An 18,862-nucleotide genomic window follows, 5' to 3' on the forward strand; every position below is an offset into this window, starting at 1 on the left:
CAGCTTCTGAAGATGTGAAATTTGGAGTAGGACTTTTCTTTATATTACGCACTCACTTTTGTCAAGCCTGTAGCACAATTTAGATCATTGTGTCTATCTTTCTAGATAGTGTCTGAAAAGAGAGGGAAGGGCTGAGTTCCTGTGATGGTGACGACGGTGGCGGTAACAAATAATTTTTATAGTGTGAAGAAAGGTACATAGAAAATAGTCTGCATCACTCACCTGTAATTCCGAAAAGTGATATCAATAACTGCAATAACAATGCTTTATTTGCGCTAGGATGACGTTCGTTGGTGACGATGCTGAAATCCAAGTACAAGACACAAAAATTGCGTAACGAATTGACGCGACACGAGCATTTTTTCGCATTGAAAATCCTGGTTCCTGTTCCATCCACCTGCTACGTTGATTCGTGAAGTTCGTGTGTCAATTACACCCTTGTGGGTGGACTATGAAGCATTTAATTTGTAGGGGTAGTGTATCGAGAGCCGTTGACTAAAGAGTGATTTTGACGCCTCTAGAAACACTAACTTGTTCCGTCTGAGAGTTACACCAATTTTTCGAGTTTTGAGGTGGTTTCCACCCCTCGGGGGTGGAGCAGTCAATTCGAGCGGGTGATATTCCGGGAGCCTTTAATTCTAGAATAATTTTGGCGCCTGTACGAACTCTGTAAGTTGTTGCGTCCAAAAATTACACCGATTTTTTGAGTTTTGTGGTGGTTTCCACCCCTCGGGGGTGGAGCAGTTAATTCGAGCGGGTGATATTCCGGGAGCCCTTAATCAGTCTTTAATTATGACTTTCACACTTTTTTGAAATTTGACCTCGTTCCCGTTTTTTTTTTAAGTCTGGCGGTTTCAGGTTTATCTCGAGCTGGCACCGCCACAAGTTTTTTTTTTAAAACACTGAGCAATTAATTCAAAGATGAGGAATTCCAAGAGCCTTTAATTAGCCTTTAATTACCCTAACACTTTTCGAAATTTTACCTGTTTTCCGTTTTTTTCGGTGTGGCGCTTCCAGGTTTATGTCGAGCTGGCACTGCCACGGGTTTCTTTTAAAAAACGCGGGGCATTTAATTCGAAAATAGAGCATTTAATCAGCCTTCAATTAGCCCTTAATTATTCCATAGGAGATTCTTCGATTTTTGAATGTGGCGGTTCCAGCTTGATATGGCTCCAAATTTCATATAGTTAGATTGTTTGGATTGAAGCCGCTAGAGCGTGATTGACGTCGCCCCAGCAAAACTCGGAGCTGCTCAGAGTGGTTCTTACGTCGCCCATCCATCTACTGTTCAAATAAATTATCTCATACTCTCAATACAGTCACTTCTTGTAATAAAGTCAGCGATGGGAGAGTAGAGGATTATTGTTCCTGGAACTCAAGTACCTCTACCACTGATTTGCGTTCGTGCCGCCGAAATGCACATCGCGCTCTTGTAATAAGGCCACCAAGTAGCATGTGACATTTCTGTATATTTAGATTCAATAAGTATGCATTTTTAATTGAATGGCATACATTTTTAATTGATTGGCATGCGTTTCTATGAAATATCCTACACAAAACTGGATCACTTTAAAGTTTTCTCGAAAAATGATGACAATCAATTGAATTTAAAGCAGGGAAGTGTACGCTATTTTTTGTGGCTTCATTAAAAGAGACGAATATGAAATCCGAGGTGAGCCCGTAGTTGGGGTTGCGTTTGAGCGAGAATGTGGAAAAGCGGCCTGATTCCGCGCGATCTTATTACAAGAGCGGACTGTACTCTAGATTTAGTTGCGATGTATTGCCGGAAGTTAAAGAAATAACAATTTGACTAATTTGATATTTCAATTATGAATTATTCAGTCAAAAATTCGCGAACAACCGTATCCAATATTCTTTTACGAAAATTTCAAGATATTTGTCAAACGAACCTGCAGCGCGTGTAACATGGTAGGGCAGTTCTTCGCGAAGAAGTTTCATACGCCTCACGTATGAGAGAGCTGGAACTAATCGCCAGGATACACGGAAGTATAGTAGTATTAATAGATGGGGATATCTTACTTTGCCTACGGGGGTCAGGTTCACGATTTCGAGGCCCGCGCACTAGTGCAATAGGGCAGAGTGAAACAGAAATATTATACAAACGTAACCGACAAGTGTCAACCACTTTGCGATTTGATATAGGTTTAATTGTGAACCTAAACACATGAAGATGCTGTACGATGAGTGGGGTGCCCCATACGTCTGATGAAGTCATGCCGTTACGAACCATTGCAGCGTTCAGGTGGGTGATTGAAATCAGTGCAGTTATAAGGTTTTTACGTTTACTGTGCAACAACTTGGGGATTTTACTTGAGTGCATAGAAATAATTTAACGTGAGTGCGTTTTTTTCAGGTTATTTTCAAGAAAAAAACCTTTGAAAACATTTCGAACACATCGTGATTTCTATCGGTGAGTTGTACAAGAATATCAATTTTTGTCAATATTCTGTGATAAATAATTAAGATTTCAGCCGTGTATTACTATTTTTTTTTTCTTCAGAAAATGCGGTACATATACATTTTACCCAATGTGCGTGTGCCGCGAGAATGGGCCCACTACCTGCCCCGAGACTTCTTAGAGTGGTTCAACTCGCCATCACAGCCTACGGGGATGGGAGCCGGAACGATATTCCCATTTACCAAGAGAGGAAAATGGCAGTTGTTTATTCCAGAAAGTGTAAGATGAAGAGTAATATATATATATATATTCATTTTACATAATTTCTTCTTTGGTTACTAACAATTCATAAGTTTCATGACTTTTATAACAAATTCGAGTAATTGGTTTCTTTACAACGAAAACTTACATGATTCTAGGTATACATTAAATTTCTACAAATTACATTATTTGTTATTGTACGTTTCAGATGCAAATAAAAACAAGAAAAATGTATGTGTGTGTGTAAAAAATAACTAAATTTTTTGAAATACATTTTTTGAAAATTTATATAATGATTTTTCTTAAAGGATTAGATTTAGATTTAGATTTATTCTTGTAAATTATAAGACCATTGATTTCCCGTACGTCATTACAATAGGCTCTTGCTGAGCCCGTGGGTATGTATACGGGTGTGGTTATAAAAAAAAAAAACATTAATGCGGGCTCCTGTCCCGTACATAATTATAACGTATTAAAGTATAAAGTATAAAATTTTAAAGTTATAGAATTGGTTTAACCAATGAAAGGTGTATATGTTTATGAATATATGGAGGAATTGAGATAGAATGATACAATATATGTAATTGTGATATCACGGTAGCAGCATATGACTAGTTTTGGCTACTTTTAGTTTTAGCTAAAGAGGGCGAGTTTGTCGATTGCTCGTCTCCCGTAATTCTTTATCCATTGCACGGTTTGGGCGTTTTGCTTTTTTGTGCCCGATTTGGAGTCTACTTTTCCGCAGATGGTTCGCTTGAGGTCACCCGGCAGATCATTGAAAATTTTTGTTGCTACGTAGTCGTAGCATCTTCTGCTTGCTTTTTTCTTTCGCTTCGGAGCTTCGACCTCGTTGTTTGTTTTGGCTCTCGTCTGTCTTCCATGGTTGATCGGTTGTTATGGTTTTGTGTATGCAGAGTGTATAATTGCTTTTACACAGAATGTTTCCCTTATATCGAGCAGATCCAAGCCTTTGTATAATTGTTCCGTGGGATGTCTTGCTGGTTTGTTAAAAAGTATTTTTAGTGCTCTGTTCATGAGAGTCTTCGATTGGTTTATTGCCGCATTGGTCACAGCTCCCCAGGCGAGTATTCCGTAGTTTAGTATGGATAGGTGTAGTGAGTGAAAAATCATGTTTTTCTGTTTGTCGTGGAGTATTCGTTTCAGTTTATTGAATACGAAGAGAGGGTAGCGAAGTTTTTTTGCCACCATAGTTGCAGGTACTTTCCATCTCAGGTTTGCTTCTACGATTACTTTTAAGTATCTGATACTGTTTACTACTTGTACTGCTCTCTCTCGCTCGTTTGTTTTTCTGGTGCTTGTATTCTGAAGTTTGATTTCGTTCCAGTTTGGGGTGCTGTCTTCATAGCAGCCGAAGGTTATACACTTTGTTTTTTCGATGTTAATTGTTAATGAGTTGTCTTGAAACCAATTTAAGTATTTCCCCATCTCTTGTTTCGTCTTTGCCCGTAAGGTCTGCCAGTCTTCTGCTTCGAAGAGGATACATGTGTCATCCGCGTATGCGAGGATCTTACTGTTCGTTTCTATTCCAAAAATGTCGTCTATGTAGGTGAGGAATAAGATCGGCCCTAGGATGGTCCCTTGCGGGACTCCGTAGTCAATCTTTTCACTGTTGCTGAGCGTGGTTCCGAGTCTTATTCGTTGGCGTCTGTTGTACATGTAACTGTGTTGAGGCGAGTCATCGCATTTGATGCGAGCGCGTAGCGAGGGTACCCAGTGTCTACGAAGAAGGCCGAGTGTAGCCGAGCGCCTTCGAGTCTCGAGCGAGGCAATCGTCGTTCTAGAGAGAGTCAGCTGCAAGCAAATTGTCGTTCATAGAGCACGCAATGTGTAATAAATGAAGATTTATATTATCACATTTCCAAAGACTAACATCAAAGGGTTATTATTCTCCCGCGTCATTCACCTCTCCTGTCCTAAAGCTACCTACGATCCATAGCCTTAACAGGTTATGGGCCCAGGCAATGTAGCGGCTTAAAAAGTGCGGTTTTGCTGGAAAGCGAGAGAGTTACGGGATCGTGGAAGTGCGGGTATAGAAGCGTGCGGGCTTGTAGCTCAAGGCGGCCATTGCTGCGTGTCGAGAAAGGCACGTGGTCGAGAGACAAAAGAGACAAGTGTTCGCGAGGCAGGTGCTCGGAAAGAGATCGAAGCGCGTCAAATCTCGGGCATTGGGGAGAAAAAAAAAACGAATCGGCGAGGATATACGCAGAGACTAGTAGAGAGATTGCCAATGCTCGCCCTAAGTATGCTCGACAAAAAAAAAAAAAGGATGTGGTCTCGATCCGAGAATCGTTAGCTTACCAGCCACGAGCGCAACGCCCGCTGTTACGGACTGTATACAACAATTTCGGCGGTCCAGTGCATCTTTATCCACTGAAGGCTTAACAGCCAATTAAATACTTTTTACGTAGATTCAGTTCAATTAGATATAATATTATTCGAAAAAATTGTTGATGTGTACACGTGCTGGAATGAAAGAATAGTCTCTGACGTAGTCATGCACCTATTGACGAGCATACTTTTCCGCAACAGACCTAATTGAGGAGACCGTGATACAAATATATGCTTATCACAGTTAAATATTCAGTTACAGACTCATTCATCATCAGCAAAATACAATCGAGTGTGTGAATAAACGTAAACTCTCGCATTTGTTTATTTTTCCAACGAACGCGGAAGGCGCGGTTTCCAAACAAAAAGGTTCACCCGATAGATACGCTCGAGGCACGTGCACGCGCCGCTCAGTCAGCTCTGCAGTCACTCTGCATTACCCAGATAGCTGATGTGCACGCAGCTGCCGCAGCGATCTTCCAAAATCTGACGTATCGGTCAAGCCAATGTGCACGCGAACTACCCCCACTACCTCGGCCAGCGGAGACCCCCTCGAGCACGTACATTGGCAATTTCTCTACTAGTCTCTGATATACGTCATAGAGTTTCGTGCTGTATCGCGCGTCAGCATACGCGTAGTTTTCGTTTTTTTGGCTTCAGTGTTCACGCAATCCGAGTTCTCGTCGCCACTCGAAGATGTCGAGTGACGCGTTGGTACGATCGGTCAAGCGGTTCGACGGAAGAAACTTTCAAGCGTGGCAGTTTCAAATATCGGCAGTCCTGATGGCGAACGAGATATTTGACGGGGTCGACGGTACCAGAACGAGGCCAGTGGATACAATAGGTGAAAACGCTGCGCTTACGAAAGTGTAACTAAAAGACAATGCCTATGGCTATGGAGGACGAACAAGTAGTGAGTGTACTAGTGTGTGTTAGCGCTAAGGAAATGTGGGACAAGCTCATTACAGTACGTGAACAGAAATCAGCATCGAACATTGGCGCGTTAACACAGAGGTTCTATTCCTACAAGATGGGTCCGACCGACACGGCCATCCAGCACGTGAGTGCGGTTCAAAACATGGTGCGGCACTTGATCGATCTCGGGAAAAGGATTTCCGAGGCGGCCGTGATCGCGAAAATTCTATCGAGCTTAACGCTGAAATTCAACATGTTCAGGACAGCGTGGGATAGCGTGGACCCGGCGCGTCAGACGATCACGTATTTGCTAGAGAGGCTCATACGGAAGATTCGCACAACAGTGAAGACGGTGACACTGCGAGTGCGTTGACAGTTACCAAACAAAGCGGTTCGAGAGACGGTGCGCGTTCAAAAGAAAAGGACACAAAGAAGAAAAAGTCGAAAAAAAATATCGAGTGTTTTTGGTGCCAGGAAAAGGGACACTACGGAAATCAGTGCGAGAAGCGGAAGAAGGACGGCGCCAGTAAGGACAACAACAAAGTTCAGTCAAATCGCGGGTACGCGTTCGTTGTTCAGTCGCAGAAACAAAGCGCGGAAGCACTTGTAGTGGGGGATCGAGAAAAACAGCCTTCGGCCGAGCAGTCAAGACGGTTGCGGGATGCAGACAAGAGGCACGTCTGGATTACTGACAACGGAGCGTCGGAGCACGTCACGTCGCGTCGCGACTGGTTTGAGGAGCTGCGGCCGGTAAAAGGGGAAACTGTCTTACTGGGTGATGATGGAGTATGCGAGGTGGCTGTCGTTGGGAGAATCCGCATCGAGAAGTTCGTCATCGACGAATGGGAAAGCGGTACCATCGAAAATGTGCTACTCGTACTTCGTGTTACACGAAATTTTTTTTAAGTCGGAGCATGCACGAACAAAGTGTTCAGAGTAGAGTTCGAAAACGGAATCGTAAAGGTACCGCAAGAAGGCTTCGTCGAGGCATCTGGTGAAAAACAGGACAACGGGCTGTATCAGTTGCATTTCCGAAGACCGAAGAAGCATCGATAAGTCAATGTGACAGCGATGGACTGTAAAATGTGGCACGAGCGGCTCGGCCATATACACAAGCTAGCATTCAGAGTTGGTGAATCAAGAGCTTGTGGATGGAGTAATACTCAAAAACGTGGAAGATTTCTTCTGCGAGGCCTGCCAGTACGGCAAACTACATAAACTTCCGTTCCAGAGAGAGAGCAAGAAGACGGCGAGTGAGCCTAGAGAGGTCATTCACAGCGACGTGTGCGGACCAATACCGGTGCAGTCGCTGGGAGGAGCGAAGTATTATGTACTCTTCAAGGACGACGCGACAAATTTTCGAGTCGTGTATTTCATTCGTCATAAGTCGGACGTGTACGAGCGATTCAAGGAATTCGAACGCCTAGTGAACAACAAATTCGGACGCATGATGAAGACGCTACGTACGGACAACGGTATCGAATACCGTGACGAGAGGATGAACGAATACATGAAGAAGAGGGGAATCACGCTCGAGACCACGGCCCCATACACTCCGGAACAGAATGAGAAGTCTGAGCGAGATAATCGCATGATAGTGGAAGCAGCAAGAACGATGCTGCAGGTGAGAAAGCTACCGACGCATCTTTGGGCGAAAGCAGCTGCCACAGCGGTCTACACACTCAACAAGACTGGACAGTCGAGAAAGGGCGGAAGTCGTACGCCGTACGAGATGTGGACGGGGAAGAATCAGGATCTTCGCCACATGACAGTCTTCGGCTCCGACATCTATGTCTACGTGCCGAAACATAAGCTCACAAAATTCGATCCTCGAGCGAAGAAGTCAATTCTTGTGGGATGACAGCGAGTCGTCGAATTACAGGTGTTACGACGCTGTTACGAAAGCTGTATCTATTTCCAGGCATGTAGCTTTCAACGAACGAGAGAGTGATGGAACATCGAAGGTACCAGTGTCCGAGATAGAACTCATACTCCCGATGGAGAGCGAGATCGACGAAAAAAACTCCAGATTGCAGAAGACGGTAACAGAGCTGTCGTCGGCGACGAAGCCGATGATGAGACCGCTGGAAACGCGAGAGCAGGACAAGGAGCAGCGAATGACAAGACAGTACAATAGGTGCAAGAGGCCCCAGTACCAAGAACGCTGCGCGATCGAGCAACGATCAAGCAACTGAAGAGGTATGAACTGTGTCTCGTCGAATACAATATTCCAGAAACATACCAAGAAGCTGTATCGGGTCCAGAGGCTGCTCAGTGGGTGGAAGCCATCGAGGACGAGCTCGATGCACATCGAAAGAATGGGACGTGGAAGATAGTGCCAAGGATCCCAAGCGGAAAAACCATAGATTCGAAATGGGTTCTCAAAATACTACGTGACACGAAAGGAAGCGTCATCAGGTTCAAGGCGCGACTGACTGTGTGCCAGACGCTTCATGCAGCAAGAAGGCGTAGACTATTCGGAGACGTTCTCACCAGTCGTGAGGTACGATTCTCTTCGAGTACTCCTAGCGATTATCGCGGAAGAAAATCTTGAAGCAGTACAGTTCGATGTTCGAACTGCTTATCTCCATGGACATCTTGACGACGTCGTCATGATGGAGATTTCGACGGGACTGGAGGTAAGCGGAAGTCGAAACAAGTGGTGTGTCTTCTCGAGAAGGGGTTGTACGGACTCGAGCAGGCTCCGCGCTGCTGGAACTTGAAAATCGCGAGTATTTTAAAGAGGTTCAATATGATAGAGACTAATGTGGACAAGTGTGTTTTTGTGGCTACTTATGACAAGAGTATAGTGTACCTCGCGCTGTTCGTAGACGACAGGATAATTGCATCGAAGTCTTCGGGTGTTATCGAGAAAATTGTCAGAGAGTTAAGCGAAGAAATCGACATAACGATCGGAGATTGCAGTAACTTCGTCGGAATGCAAATAAGTCGAGATCGCGAGTCAAGGTCGATGTTTGTACATCAAGAGGCCTACGCGAAAAAAGTCATCGAGCGATTCCGAATGAGTCGAGCAAAAGGGGTTTCCGTGCCGGCGGATCCTCACACAATTTTGTATCCGGTAGAGTCAGAAGCGACCGAAAGGCAAACGGTACCGTATCGCGAGGCAATAAGATCGCTAATGTTTCTCGCGGTAGTAACACGACCAGATATTGTGTACGCTGTAAATTCGGTTAGCAAGTTTCAGAAAGAACACGACGAGAGTCATTTGGGAGCAGTCAAGCGAATCATTGCCTATCTGATAGAGACCTCGAAAATAGGAATCGAGTACCGAGCGTCGAAATCGAGAATCGAACTCGCGGGATATTCAGATGCGGAATTTGCGAGCGATATATCGACCAGAAGGTCGACGACGGGTTACGCGTTCTGCCTCAAAAACGAAATTGTAACGTAGTCGTCTCAGCGATAGACTCGTGTCGATGAGTACGACGGAATCGGAGTATATCGCGGCATCGACGGCGGCGAAAGAAGCTGTGTCGCTACGTGCGCTGTTGAGCGAAGTAGGGTATCTGTGAAACGAGTCGACGAATTCGCATGTCGATCGCCAGAGCGTGATTCGGGTAATTCACAATCCGGAGTTTCACAAGTGCACGAAACATATTGATGTGAAGTTTCACTACATTCACGAGAAAGTTGAAAACAGCGAAATCAATATAATCTTTGTGCCTACCGAAGTTCAATTGGCGGACATTTTTACCAAAGCGCTACCAAAGAATAGATTTGTCGAATTATATACGAATCTCGGGCTGTGCATGAAACGCTCCGACGGCAGAAGTGTTGAGGCGAGTCATCGCATTTGATGCGAGCGCGTAGCGAGGGTACCCAGTGTGTACGAAGAAGGCCGAGTGTAGCCTTCGAGTCTCGAGCGCCGCAAGCGACGTTCTAGAGAGAGTCAGTTGCAAGCAAATTGTCGATCATAGAGCACGCAGTGTATAATAAATAAAGATTTATATTATTATATTTCCAAAGACTAACATCAAAGGGTTATTATTCTCTCACGTTATCACCTCTCCTGTCCTAAAGCTATCTACGATCCTTAGCCTCAACAAACTGGATAGTAGATTATGCGCTATTCCTCTAAATCCTTTCTTCTCCAGTTTATCTAGTAGCAGTGGGATATTCAGGGTATCAAACGCCTTCTTCAGGTCCATGAAAATACCTAGGCATGGCCGGGTTTTCTCCATTTTCGTCACAATGTATTTGACGAGTTCAGCTAGCGCATCGTCTGTAGACAGTCTTTTCTTGAAGCCAAATTGCTCCGCCGATTGTTGGCCTGTGCCTTGTAAGAAGTCGGTGATCCTCGACTTCATGCATTTTTCCACAACTTTTGCTATGTTTGAGATTAGCGAGATTGGTCTGTAATTGCTCAGGGACTATTTAGTTTCTCCTTCGTGCAACGGGATGGCCGTCGCTTATTTCAGCACATTCGGGAATATGCCTTTGTTGAATATTTTGTTAACCAGGTGCTGCAGTGGTTTTGTAATCCATGGTACCTAAAGTCTCAAGGGGTTGACCGTTACATTATTCATAAATGTTAATTATTATTCTAATTGATTCTTTTTGTATACATATATAATTTAAACAGAGATAAAGATTAGGTTTTTTATCTGATGAAACTTATTCGAGAGTTGACGTATCCACAAATTCCACTCGGTTGTACTGACCATCCAGGTATCGCACGAGCACTCGATCCTTCTCGGTAGCCTGCGCGATGTTCTGAAACAGAACGTCGTCCTCACAAAGGACTTTCGCCAACCGTGCTGGGAGGACCACGCTGAACGTACCATCGGTGTCGACAGCCACTCGATATCCGAACCGTGTTTGTACTCTCCTAATGCTTGTAACTCGGTAATTTTTGGACATGTCCAAGTCTGCCAGCTTTCTCGTCGGTAGAAATTCCTCCAGCTTACCAATTTTATTGAGTTTGGTAAGATCCATGTTTTTAACAGTTTTTTTTCTCTTCGTGTTTTTACTCTTTATTAAAGTTCAGATAGTCTAACTTTTTAATCACTGTTGAGATGAGATTTTTGATCAATTATATTTTCCAAGTCTTCGATATCTTTCAAGAATATGTCAATTCGGTGTCCTAATACTCTTTGTTTTGAAGTTCTCTTCATTAGCGAAGATGTAAGACCACACTCACGGAAAAAAAACCTCAGTTTTTGGGGGTAAGTCTCAAAATTTAGGGGTTTACCCTGAAAGTTGAGGATAAATCCCTAAATTTATGGGTTTACCCCCAAAAATTGAAGGTAAACCATCATTAATGGAGGGTTTATCTCCAAGAGTTGGAGATTAACCCTCAGCAATTGAAGGTTCATCCCCAAGAGTTGAAGGTGAAGCCTCAATGTTGAAGGTACACCGTCAATGATGAGGATTATTCATGTCCCCAAAATTTAACTGATGGTAAATGTGAGGGTGAACTATCAACATTGCGGGATTGTCCCCTGCAACTCCAAGGGATACACCTAACTCTTGAGGGTAAACTCTAAAATTTGGGTGTCAACGCGAAAATATAATATGTAAAAGATTGGTGGTGAACTCTTGATTCCATTGCAGGGTAACATAACCCATGAAACTTCTAAGGTAATTCTTATGATATTCGTTGAAGTTCTATTATTCTCAATAACATCTGAAATGATCTATCTACATATATATTATTTATAGCAAAACCAATGATTCAATTATAATTCAACTTTCGAGCCGCTCGCTGGAATTAAGCCATCGCATCATATAGTATAAGGATCACTATTGATATTGCATTTTACTTAACCTGCATGCCATTATGCAACGCTTCAAAAAAATACTACTCAGTTTATTCACGATTGAAATTAGAAATCATAAACTACATTATATACGGGAATTCCCACGTCAACTCCGTAAATCAAAAACATTGACCCTCTTCGATTTTGGAAATTATCTGAAAATTATCGAATCTGAATATTTTATATATTTTCATATAGTCTATGTACTATAACGGACAGCTGATCGAGATCACCATCGACATCGACAGTGACCTACATAAACCCAAAATAATAAACAACAACGACGGACGCTGACCAACGCATACCAGGACGATGACACAGGCCAATACGAATTTTGACTTCGATAAGAGGGTATAAAATTTCGATAGATTTATCGACAGTTGGATGAAAAAAATGTATATGCCCTGAAAAAGTTTGCTTTTCTATCCAGGAGAACGGTTGAAGTATATTTTAGAAAATCCATAGTTAAAATTTTTATTTATTGATAACTCGAATCAAATATATTTGTATGTAATTTTTATCAACTTTTACTATCATATCAAATTACAAAATAGTGGAAAAAAGTTTGAAAGTGAACCCTATTACTTTTTCTTTCATGTTCATAAATACTTTTTTCACTAAACCCCAAATGTAGTCACCCATCATATTTTCGTTGTATTGACCCTGATAACGTTGTTCGAAGTTCATAATTTCTTGATGAAAACGTTCTCCTTGTTCTTCTGAGCACGCTTCCATATTGTTTTCAAATTTATCTAAATGAGCATGCAGCATATGTAGTAATATGTACTTTTAGAGACATTCTGCAACCCATGGTTATAAAGTTTTTTTAACATATTTTCAACTAGAACTTGGTAATTTTCATCTTTGTTATTCCCTAAAAATCCAGCGACTACTGCTTTAAAACCATTCCAACCTTTTTTTTTTTTTTTTGGCGGTATTTTTAAATGTACCAGAACTATTTAATATTTCTACGATAACTGAAAAGAATGTATTATTATCAAAACTACCACAAAAGCAAACTTTATATGGAATATGGGTACTTTTCCTTTATTTTGGAGCATAATGAAAAGAAAAATCATAAAATAAATTTTAGGAAAAATTTTTAATAGACCCATAACAGGACACACAAATAGGGAAATGACGTCGACAAGATAATCTGACAACAGCTCTGGGAGAGTATAAAACTGGAGGACCACGAAGAGCGGGCACCAGTTCTCCGGCAAAGCGACGAGCTGCGTCACATTTGTACGAAGTATTACTCGTCTAGAGTGCATTCTCGAATTTAGCTTCACGATTTTAGGAAAGAATTTCAAGCAAAGAGTTTAGTCCGAAATCGGAAAATTATTATAAAATTAGAGTCCACGATAGCTCAGGACTTCTAAAGGGAATTAGTATAGGATAGATTAGAGCCGCGTACTCAGAAACGTTAGAGCTATAGGGACCATTATTAGGAGCAGAACCGATAAATTTTGAATATTGTTATTTCTTTATTTTTATTTTTATTTTTATTTTTGTTCACTACGGTTAACTTTATAAACCATATCGCCATCTACGGACGATAGCAATTGTATTAGAAATTATCGCTATTAAAAACTATATACTGTCTAAACATGCACTCGTCTATCGCGTTGTCGAACATATTTCTCGAACATAAAATTTTACCTTGAAAAGGGGGGCAAGGAAATCAACAGCCAGCCAAGGTAATCCCTGGTCTGGAAGATTGGCGGTGTTTAAGTTCAGTAACCCACAACAGACAACAGGCAAGCGACTCTGTTTACTCCGAGTTCGCAATTAGAAGGGAGTATCGGAAAACCCGTATCTTCGACTAGGTGACATACGCCTATCTCACTTGTCTCCAGCTTGAAGCAACGGCCAACAAGCCCTTGTCTGACTGAAGGGAGCAACGGGCGAAGGTACCTGTTCACGTATCAAGGCGGCTTTGGTGATACCTAAGTCCGCGTAGTTCGACTGTTCAGGGTTTTTGGGTCTGATAAGCTGATCCTGCTTTTAACCCATCAGAGGGGGTTCATTGTAAACATACTTTTTCATTATAAAGTGACAAAGAACACACAATAACGGGTTTATATCATAGGCTCTGGCCTCAAGATAAACCGTACCCGTTGCAGTACATGTACGCATACATCTTCATTATTATATAATAATGAATGGAATGCATTGGGTATGAATAATTCTTCATGGCTATGTCAATTATACATCCGTACAATTAATTTTATTTACGATTACTTTTCTACGTGAGGATACATTATACCCTCCTTCTATATTGAACACGAATTTGTATAGATATACAAGAATTTATTAATGTTAATATATAATTTTCGTGGCATTCAATGATAAAAATGAATATCCAAATGCATATATAATATATGTATATGACTGCCTCAAGGTATCAAATGAGAAATAACCAGTCAACTTCTTGATTAGTCAGTTTCTGTTGTATTTACTAATGGTGTATAATGCACTTTTGTAATACCGTTACATCTATAATCTCAATAAAATGACAGAATAAGCTCTTGACTCGAGAATTCTTTCAAAGTGAATCCTCGATTGGGAGGTTCACCCGCAACTTGATGGTAAGCCCTTGACTTGGTGGTTAACCCTCACTTAAGAGGTAAGCCCTCAACTTTGGAGTAAACCCTCGATTTGGGAGTAGACCCTCGACTTGACAGTAAACCCTCAACTTGGGAGTAAACCCTCAACTTGCGAGTAGACCCTCGACGTGACAGTAAATCCTCAACTTGGGATTAAACCCTCTACTTGGGAGTAAACCTTCGATTTCGAGGTTAATCCTGAATTAAGGTACGAATTTACCCCTTAGAGGTTGAGGGTTATTTTGGGGGTTATTTTGAGGGTGAAATTGGGGTTTTTTTCCGTAAGGGTACCGTTCTGGCGTGAAATTTTGATTTTTATCGCCGCATTTCTCCCATCAAGCGTACAATCCTTTGAAGACTTCTAGGAGCTTTATAAACTACAGAAAAAACGTCTGCGGGACTTTGCAGCATTCAATATCGCACCGAAATCCTTTGACCACAGGCCGCTCAACGTTAAGTCGAAACTCGTCGGACGATTCCGAGTATTGTTTTCGTCGGACGATTACGAGAATTGTTTGTCGACCTAAGATTCGTTAAAGGCCAAAGCGGGTCTTTCTTATGGCTACAGAACCTTCCAGAATTCAGTATCGCACCGAAATCGTTTGACCGCAGGCTGCGCAACGTCAAGTCGAATTTCGTCGGACGATTCCGAGAATTGTTTTTCGACCTAAAATTCATTTAAGGCCATAGCATAAACCGCCCAACGTCGTACTTCTCGATCGTAGGAGAATCTTCTCAAAACTGGAACCTTGAGAACCTTCGAGAATCTCAACTTGAGACGTGCGAAGATTTGCGGCCGAACGTCCGAGGGCTCGCGGTTGCGCTCAGCAATGCAATTACTCGATCCCGCTCAATGAGCATGGTAAAACAGAGCGCAACTTTCTGGTACGGATAAGAACTATGGTAATTTGGAGGATTTTTTTTTACCGACGAAGAGCGCAATTCATCCGAGGAGGGGTCAAACCATGGAAATTTGCAGTATTTTTTTAACGACGATCAATAATCAAAGGACGAAAACGATGGTAACGATGCTAACGTAGAGCGCATTTTATCTGTCGACGGTGGGGGTAACCTTCAAGGGTTTGGGTCTGGGGAGAGCTATGCCGGTAAAGTAGGTATTTATATCCAGAATCCCCCTTGTATTACTACGGTAATAATTGACAATTGGCAGTAAACTAGTTTATAGTACAAAAAACGTGAGAAAGTGGTCAGACCGCAATGTTGTGGAACGCGGCGAGTTAGCACACCACATAAATTATCACCATAATGATGTCGGTGCAAGAGTTTTGTTATGGCTGAAAGTTCATTTACTGTTTAATTATTGTATATAAATTAAGAAAAAATTAGTCAGACCACATATTAATGGAACAGATGTAGTCAGCAGTCAATTAAAGTGCGGATATCGAGCGCGCAGGGCTGTTCGGAGTGCGTAGGGATATATAAATTTCCTTTTTTATTAAATTACAAAACTGTAAAAGAAAAAATTCATTTAATATAAATCAATAAAATTAAACACTAAATAATAAATTTCGAAAAAATTGGATTTCATTTTTTAAAAGAAATCAGTATCGTTGTCGCTTCCTTCATCGCCCGTGTCCGAATGTGTTTCGTCGATGACTTCTTGTCGCTCAGACTCAGACTGAGTATCTATAACGAAATAATTTATTATTATAAACAAGATATTTGATAGTAAGATTAGAAATAAAATTTATTCCAATTAACGTAATCATTTGTGGTAGTGAACATTAACAATTTAAATTGACCCTCATTTTGATTTGTTTGAATGATCACGTCTTTCACAAACGATGGGAACTGATTTCTTTCGAACCAGTCAAAATCATACAGCTCATCAACATCTTTCCAATCATTATCCGTTGCTGATATGTCAATTAAAATTTTGTTGTGAGTATTCCTCCAAATATTACAAATGTAAGCGGCACGTTGCAAGTTTTTTTTAAGCTCCGCTTCGCATTGTGGTAGATTTAAGATATCCACACTCTTTGCTTTGATGTTAAATAAATCTTCAGCATCTTTGTATGTATACGTTTTTGTAAACAATGCGAATCGATTTTCATTGACGGTATTAACTTTTTTAGGGCTATGTATACGGCAAACAAATTCCTGTATTTCAATGAATACTTGTGTAAAATTATTGTCCTTTATATTGTTTAATTCAGCGAAAGCTTGCTGAAATTCCAGTGATCCTTGTTGTTTGCTCTTTGGGAGCTTGTAGTTCGACCGAACCGCGTGGAAGTCGCTTGAAATCAAAGATGAGTTGTGGTGTTGAGTTTATTGTATACTTATAATTTATTTTATTTACATATGTACATTTATTTGCATGGTTGCCAAGTAATACATGGGGTAGTTTCAGTGATAATACAATGTGGTGGAGGCTTCAGTGCAGATGTCGGTCGTCTAAGGGGTTCGGTTACTGTCCTGGGTGGCGGAGTGTATCTGCTTTCTGGTGAACTGGGAGGCGTTAGGGGACGGCGGTTCTCAGTTGGTTTTACTGGAGACTCCCACTCGCTGTCTGTCGTCTGGGTGGCAATTGTCGCGAAAGAACGCTGCGGCTCAGGAAACGGTGATACGGGAGGTGGGATGCGCCGGTAATAGCTCGGAGAGGTTAAGCGTGCTCGGCGTACATCCCACAAGGAAAGAAGTACGGCTGGTGGTCTGGTCAGTGGTCGTGCGGGAACGTCGATTGGATGTAGAGTCCAAGGGACTGGCGGGTTGGATGCAGTTGATCTTGGTTGTTCGCTGGCCGAAGCCAGATAAAAAGAGTCCGTCATACAACGTCGTGTAGTCAGGTCTGTAGTGAAGTCAGTCAGCTGTCGCAGAGTCAGTCAGTCGTTGTAGCGTCGATGGGCTGGAGCGGTGTCGTTGAAGCGTCAGAGTCAGTTGGGTGCGTCAGAAGCGTTGAACCCGAAGTGTCCTGCCGATCGGTCTGATCGGCCGTCTCTTATTCCAGCCTCGGTGGATCCTTGATAGCGGGAGACCACGTTCGGTGATTACGCAACGCGCTCAGCTGCGTGGGTGGCGTGAGCGGCGTGCGTGACGTCACACTTTCTTCTGGGTCGCGTGATTAGAAAGTGTGCGAGGCTGGTTGCCTCGCGTGATTTGGAAGGCGCGCGACCGACGTGTTGCGTTCACAACGTTGTTGTGAACACTTGTTGAATATTAAAAGGACGTTTCTTGCCTTTTTTAAAGAACGACGGATTATAATCACACCCGGTTAAGGAATGCAAACCTGGCACAGCAGCGCAAAGAGTATCTCCGAGATGGGAGTATAATTGTGTGATATTTATATAGTGTTTCTTATTTCCAACGCCGACTTTCATCCAAATTTTGCAATTATTGTTGACATTATTCATATTTGCAAGCATTGTAATCAAAATGTCAGTATCAGAACATGTGATGCATACATTTAATTAATTTATGGTTTGTATGTTGCAAACGTGGTAGACAATTTTTGTGTCAGCTTCGTTGTGCGCTGTGTAATTGAATGTCTCATCTACAGTCTTCTTTACTATACCATTTAAAACTTCAAATTTGTATCAATTATCAAAATTTAAATAGATAATATTTTCTCCAATGAAAGGGGCCACTTCATTTTTTTCCCAATCTGAAATTAGGAACTACACTAAAGCTTCTGTGAATTTCAAATTACGAAGCTCTTTCACAAAATCTCTTGGTCGATTTTGATCTGCTCCGGCAATGTGATAATCGCGGTTTTCAACTGTACAACGAAAAGTATGCTCACTGTCTTGTAGTGGCGGCGACTAACATCGATCAAAGATCATAACAATATTTTTTGCATTTTGTCTGACTAAAGCTTGTAAAATTTGTTTTGAAATATTTCCAAACGTCAAAGTTATATCTTTCAGTAAGTACAAAAAAAAGGAACTATCACTTACAATTATAACTAGGTAAGGTGTGCTTTCAATTCGAATTTCCAGTAACTTTAACAAAGCCCCCTTATCTGTTTTGCAAATTGTATCGTCCAGATAACATAAAGATAATGGCATTGGCGTTAACGGGAATGATAGAACTTTTTCTATGTTCCATGTTTTCCATTTACCGTTTCCTGGCTGTACTCTTCATATTTTTGAATAAGATTTAGCAATGCCGAACAATCTATTTCGCCAGAAACATGTTTATTTTGCGCGTAGTTTTCAAGATATAATCTCATCCCTTCAGTAATTATTACATTATTCACAGCCACAAAATTATTGAAATGCAAAATTTGCATAGATAAGCTTAACATTGGGTGCAATCTTTTGCATCTATTAAAGTGCGTTTCCGCGATAAAGTCATTCATTGAGACAGCATCAAGTAATTGAGCGTCTATCATAATATTTGGCCATCCACAATTATCTATGAATACACTGTGTGTTTATTCTATTAATATTTTATTCAGTGTGTATTATCGCTGTGTCATTGTGTATTATCACTGTCTATACATGATGAAAACTTACTGTGATTCAGAAGGCTGACTTCCCGAAACTGCGTTTCTGATTCGCTTTCCCAAA

Source organism: Neodiprion virginianus, chromosome 1, assembly GCF_021901495.1.
Source record: "Neodiprion virginianus isolate iyNeoVirg1 chromosome 1, iyNeoVirg1.1, whole genome shotgun sequence".
NCBI classification, from domain to species: Eukaryota; Metazoa; Arthropoda; class Insecta; order Hymenoptera; family Diprionidae; genus Neodiprion; species Neodiprion virginianus.